At 36.4% G+C, this 6,978-nt stretch overlaps 1 long non-coding RNA gene across 1 annotated transcript; it reads right to left on the bottom strand.

Moving 5' to 3' along the window:
- Positions 1-797: 797 nt before the first annotated feature.
- LOC141939625 (uncharacterized) lies at positions 798-3,533 on the bottom strand. The gene is made up of 3 exons (XR_012627670.1): positions 3,141-3,533; positions 2,862-2,939; positions 798-2,110 (listed from the first exon to the last, which is right to left on the bottom strand). It is a non-coding gene; the product is annotated as an uncharacterized LOC141939625 (long non-coding RNA).
- Between the last annotated feature and the right edge of the window lie 3,445 nt (positions 3,534-6,978).

Genomic DNA, 6,978 nt, shown 5'->3' with positions numbered 1-6,978 from the left:
CAGATAGCACTATTTACTGCTGGATGAACTCTGTTTGCCTACCTTTATCTTAACAGACATGATTTGTCAGAAGCAGTATGGTAGTGTCCAGAAACACCTTCCTGAAGGAAGCTTTGAAGAAACACCTACTTAAACATACTTTCATCATTTATTTTATCCATTTTGCACATCAATTTTCTTAGTAGCCCTTCAGCCCAATGGTTAACACATTGGATTATCATTCTTAATGGCCACAGAAAATCATTTCTGTCTAATTTACAACAGCTCTTATTATCATATTTCCATGGTCATCATTTAAGTTTCCACTACATTAATAACCAAGACCAATTTTACCTAGCAAGCAACCTAAACCCTCTAACTTGACAAAAATATTGTGTGCTTATTTCTCTTTCTAACCATCAAAGAAGGTCCCAACGACAACTCTGGGTATCAGCATTTTTCCTGTGTGATTCACTTACACCAAGTAAACCCTCTAGACATACATTCTTCCTTTTTTTAAATTTCTGCTTAACAAATAGGATCAACAGGTCCCCTTCTCCGTGGGTGGTGATAATGTCAGTGCACCACTGTCCAAATAACCTTTCTCTATAGGGAAATGCTAACATTTAATTCTTTAAATTTAAACCACATGTATTTTGGTCTCATAACTGCACTCTGTATTAACCGCCTTTTGTTATTAATTTGTATCACTAAAACTCTTAATGAAACCAGTTATTTAAATTGGAAATGTTAAGTGCAGTAGACATCTAAAATTCGTGTATGAGCTATAATAGATCAAAATATTTAAATAGTAACTAAATATTTTACCTAACCATTGTAAACACATTTTCAGAATTAGTAATGTCACAGCCTCGCATATGTTCAGTGTAAAGCCGTGTCTCAGAATAGCTGTTCTTTTTAGCCCATTTGAGGGAAAATAAGCAATGGCTTTTGAATGGTTTCTATCTCTTACCTTCATCTTATCCAGAAACAAAAAGTGTCATTTAAGTGCTGTCTACATGAGACCTCCACCAAGAAGAGCAAATTATGTGTGGGTTGACCACATCCAGTTTTCCTCCTGGTACTCTCTGGAAGAGGCACTGCCACTGTATACATTCTTTGCATACATTGCCATAGGGTGACCACAAATACACGGCTGCCAGTAGAGTAAAAATAGTGGTATTTGGGACAAATACTCAGGGACTTCTTATTCAAACAACACAAACCACAGTTGGGATAAAGTGTAACGGTTTCCCCAGACTGAATTGTTCCTCAGTAAAATTTAACACAACTGCAAATATTAAAAAACTAATAGACAGATTAGCTCTGAAACCGCAATTATATTAAAAACTAGAGGGGGTGGAAAGACTGTATAAAATTTTTTAAGTGTTTTCTCTAACATCTAGAAATGAAACGGTTTATTTAAGGTTTACACATATGATTTAGATAATATTTACTTAGTTCTATACTTATAGTCATTATTTTAATTATACATTCCACATTTCATCATATAGATGTGTTATTTAATATATATAAAGCTATAAACATTTATGATGCAGATAACAGAGTTTAGATATAATCACATTATGTTTTGAACAGCATTTTTAAAAACATGTACCACCTCCCAGGTATAAATTCATGCTGCCTTTCTGAATTCTGGAGCTTCATAAACTAAATATTTCACTACACTTTAGTCCCCTGGATTAACATTAATAAAAGGAGCGTCTTTTCCCAGTCTGGCTCGGGGAGCTTACTGGGGCTGGTAAATTATATCAAAAATAACAGTGGTCTGAGATGGTTCAAAAGATACTCTGTGGGCTTGGTTGCAAATTTCAGGGTGCTCAGGTCGTAGCTCTCCAAGGCTTCCCATAACGCACATTCTTTCCCATTTCACAGCCTTTCAATTAATTCCCATCCATAAACATTTATCAGATGTCGTCGTATTTGGTAAAACCATTATAAATGCCATTATACCCTTCTTGAGGGACAAACCATTCCCAGTTCTCTGTAGGAGTCTTCCTCCACCTTCATTCGGGCTCAGATTCCCAGTGATCAGTGAAATTAATGACACCAAGAGGGTATCTGTTTCTTGTTTTAAACAACCATCTCAGCCATGCCTTGGGGGTTCATCCTGAAAAAGTTTGAGAAAGACTTCAAAAAAAAAAGAGTACATGAAAATAGTTCTGCTTCATTTGCAAAGTTATAAAATTAATACTGCACACTACTAAATCAGATTTTGTGATTGCTTTGTAAGTCACCCTACATCATGCCTTTTTCTGTAACAATTTCATTTTTTTAAACTTCTGCAAAAGTAGTCCAAATTCCTATTGATCATAATGCTACTGACTGATTCAAAAAAAGCTCATGAGAAACTGTTCTCTGCCTATAGAATCCTAATTAATGCCTGCAGTGAATTTTATCCAGAATTTCCTACCTTCCAATAGCTTTAATTTTGATTTATATTTTTATACATATACAATAAATCATTTTATACATTATATACAACAAATTGTTCTTGTTACAGAAAAACAATTCAGTAATGCTCAACCCCGCACTGTACAATTCATATATAACTACACTACCTAATACATTCAAGGTTTTTAACTTCCCTCTGATTCAGTAGACCATCAAAAATGGTCCTGATTAACATAGGTTTCTAACTGCCTATGTAATTAATGCAAGTATTTCTCTAATTCCCTCTATCTGAGTGCCCTGGTACCTGAAATTACTGCTTTCTTCAGCAAAATTAGTTTGCTGCATCATGTCCAAAACTGAGGAATTAAGCTTACTTTTGCAAGACTCCCAACAGTTTTGAACATCAGACCACTACATTCCTGATGCGAAGCCCCAGATTTCTGGCCAGGACCTTTCGTGGTGCATACCCTCAGCAATAGCAGCTCCCAGCTCACGCACAGGTTCAGCTCAGCCACCATAATTCAAAACAGACTCTCGATAGCATCCTGTTAAACACAATAACTCTGTACTTGTTAGATACAAAATTACTTTCCTGCCTCTATGTCTTGTTAAACTTAAATAAAACACCTTAGATGGAATTACCTTCACAGCTGTGCTATATTTAATTTTGTTAAGCATTTGTAGAGACATTATTATCTTTTACAACATTTACCTAAAGGAGAAATTCAGATGCTAAAAGAAGGTACCTAATGCCTGCTGGAATACCCTGGAGTATCCAGAATATCTGTGCAGGGATGGCAGATATGATGTGGGACCTACAGGAGATCTGCACCTTTAAACTGGCAGTGAGAGGCCAGGTGGAATCCACAGGGGCTGTAAAATGACACAGAAGGTCTATGTTTAGGCACATGCATTTCTTCTAAAATTAATAAAATAAAACACTAAAATTAAAAAACAAAAAAGACTAAACAAAATTTTATATGATTTCCCTTAACTAAAAACATGAACAAAAATTGTAAAAACTCCAAAGAAATAATTTTGTCTAAATCTCATACTTCACTGTATAAAAATCTGTTGGAGATCATCACCACTTGTTATCTAGATCCTATAAAAATAATGTGCAGACTTAACTAGTCACATTCACAACACTTTTATACTTTCTGACTTCAAATCTAAGATTTACTACATTTTCAAAGTTAAATACTCAAAAAGTCAGAAAACACTAATACAGGCTTCTTGCAAATGCAAGACTACAGCTTTTAGCTATTTTAGAGTGAAGCTTTTAATTCTAAATTTATATACTATTTTTTTTCATTCAGCAAGCAAGTGCTTGATACTGTTCATGAGAAAAGCATTGTGACATTCATAGTTAAATAATGTCTTGAAAAAGATATGGCTGCAAACAGTACAATTATTTTACATCACCTTGTTGCAATTACAAATTCTAAAAATGTAAAATTAATTCCTGTTTTAATGTGCTTCTCGCTGCCAAGCCTTGGAGCTTGTTCTCGTGTTTTTCCTCAAGCAAATTTCCCTTTGATTCCAGGAAGAGTTTTGGTGGAGCATCATATCACAGTAGCAAATAGTCCTTTGTAGCAGCACTTCTAGAACTGGCTGAGGAGAAGATAAACCTGGCTGAACTAGTCAACTGAAAGACAATCACAATGAAGATACGAGAAAGGTAGATACAGTGTTAGGATGTGTCAGGTGAAGTATTTCTAGTAGGGTGTAGAAGCTGTTGCATTATTGTCGTATGCAAGGCAATAATGAAGGATGCATACTTCTGTTTGCCTTTATTTTAAAAACATCAATTTAACTGAAAGTAATGATGGGGGATGGAAAACTAAGCTTCTGAAAGAAAACCATGCAGATTGTATTCATTCAGTCTAGGATGTCTGGGCCCAAACTTTCAGCTTCATGTTGATGCAAATGGTAGGGGAAGGGACTGCATGGGCCCCCACAACCCCCCCAGCCCACAGCCTGCTCCTGGGGAAAGTCAATGTGGGAGAGAGGAGCTATCCTGGAAGGCTGTGCCTGGCACGCTGGCCCACAGTCTAGCACCTCTGGCTTACAAAATCAAGCCTGAAAGGGAGTGTCATTGAGTTTCCTAAATACATCAGCATGGAGAAAACCACAACAGAGGAGAAAAAACTGTTTAATGTAAAATGGACAATATAGACACCAGGGCCCTGAATACTTTTAGGCTGAAAGATAGACAAATATTTCTAATCATGAGAGCTGTGATGGGTTGGAAAAAACTTCCAGTAGGATATAGGGTGGGCGAGACATCTTCTGCATGGATTTCATGGTAAGTTTGTTTTTAACAGCCAGAAGACTTGAATCAGTAGACCAGGAGCCCCCAGCAATTTACCAGCAGGATCTTGGTTCTTTATAACTCAGCCATAGTTTTCTCACTGTGATTATGAGAAATCAAAAAGAATCTCTTCATATTAAAGGAGGTTGCAGCTAATGCCCAGATGAACACTTAAAGGAAAACATAAATATTATAATAGACATTAAAATGATTATGTGATTATTTTCTGCTTGAGGCTCATTTATGGAATACAAAGTGAAATATTACTTTTGGTTACTTCAGACTAAATCCCAGGCAATTCTACGGATTTCAGTTGCTTCAATGAGATTACTTCAAGTTTACCTTGAAGTAAATGAGATCTGAATTCAACACCTTAATTCTGTGTTTCCTTTGGGGGAACTAAAGCCAAAAGCCCATCATAAAGATTGATTAATGTCACTGATTTCATAGTCATGGGGGTGAGTAAGCAATGGTGAAGATGTCACAGAGAGCAGAAAAAGCAGAAGACAGCTTTAACTAGACATTGGTTTGCCTTGCCAATCATCTGCCCTTTGTTGGTTATATGTCAGGATTACACGCTGCACAGAGATTATTAAAAAATGCAGACCAGCCAATGTTCTCTTAGTTTTTATTTGGAGTAAAGTATCCTTCAAAAGCTATATTTTAAGCAAACATACTTTTTTTCTTCTTTGTCACAGCCAAATTCTCCAGTTCAGGAATTTACAATATTTTCCTTTTTCCAGAATGACACCTGCTGGTGGGAGAAGCATGGATGAATTGCAGATACTTTATAGGTTTGACTGCAGTTAACCTGACATACTCTCTCAGCATGCTCATCGCCTGTGTCCAGGCAAACTATTGAAAATAAAGATTTGGGAATTGTAAAGGTGCTATAAGGAGTGTGTTGTAGAATATAGTTTTCCAATCTGATTTAATATATTATCTTAAAAAAATCACCAAGCTACCTACTACTAAGACAATGCTTCAGTGGTGTTGGACACTAGCACTTTTTTGGGAAGCCCACAGCATTAACATGTTAGACTGAGGTGAAAGCCTGAAGGAAACCCTCCCTGTCCTATGCAAAAAGCTGCTGCACTGCTTCAAACCCTAGAGTGCAAGTAAAACCAGCTCCTAATGCAACTATTGGTGGTTAACACCCCAAAAGATTAGCATCTCAAAGAGAAGTATTGTGCAAATGTTCCTGACTTGGTATAGGAGGACATAGCTAGGAGAGACAGAAAGCAAGTTGTACCTCTGCCAAAACTGTGACAAATGCACCAGACAGCATTAGGCTCTGTAACGGGCTTCCATATTCATAGCACCTCTGCTGCCTGGGTCTATTAGCGTAGCCTCCCCTCCAGCTAAAATGGAGCCAGACTTCAGCTTTTGATGCTTCCAACACATTTACAGCAATATTTCCAAAAAGTGATTTCCAATGTAAGAACATTCTTCTTGGGAATACACAACTTCATTTCCTCTTTCTGAGATGTCAACTATCCACCATCTTCTATAAAGGCAAGCTGAACCAGAGGTGCTCGGGACCCTGAAGAAAACCCTGAAGTTGGACTCTAAAATATCCAGAAATATGAATTATTGAAGCTACTCTGGGATATTTTTGGACATTAACTTCTGGTAATTTTAATAAGTCAGATTTTGAGAACTGTATGTTTTAAACATGACTTACAAAGAAATATTTGTGAAAAAAATGCCCAGTTATAAAGAAAACAGTATTAGAAATTCAATTCAGAATTAGAATTCAAAAAATTCTTTTGAATTATTTACAAAACCATAGGCAAACATACACATTCAAATATGTCCCGCTATGACATACCTCATTGTAACATCAGAAGGCAAACTCTCTTGTGGATTACAGTATTAGATGGCATAAGGCTGTAATTTAGGAGACTTCGCTACTATTCTTGGATTTGTCAATGGCCTCCTTTATGGCTTTGAGCAGATAACTTCACAACTCTGTTCCTTCAGTTCTCTCATCTGTGAAAAGAAGATAACATTGCTTTATTATGACAGTTAAATGACTGACTTCCAAAGATTGTTTTTATTTTGCTAAATGCAAACACATGAAAAGGCGGTACATTGCTCTAAACTCACTGGTAAATATAAGACACATGAGGCTGTTTCAAAAGATAGTTTAGATCTGGAGAGTTTCTTTAAACATATTTCTTGCAAAGTTGATCAAAGCCTCAGTACTACCTATGGTTATACATACTTCTGTTTATAGAGTCCTTGTTTGTCACGCATATAATTGTGAC

Source organism: Strix uralensis, chromosome 2, assembly GCF_047716275.1.
Source record: "Strix uralensis isolate ZFMK-TIS-50842 chromosome 2, bStrUra1, whole genome shotgun sequence".
NCBI lineage: Eukaryota > Metazoa > Chordata > Aves > Strigiformes > Strigidae > Strix > Strix uralensis.
The sequence above is the reverse complement of the archived record's forward strand: the minus strand, read 5'-3'. Positions and strand labels throughout refer to the sequence as shown.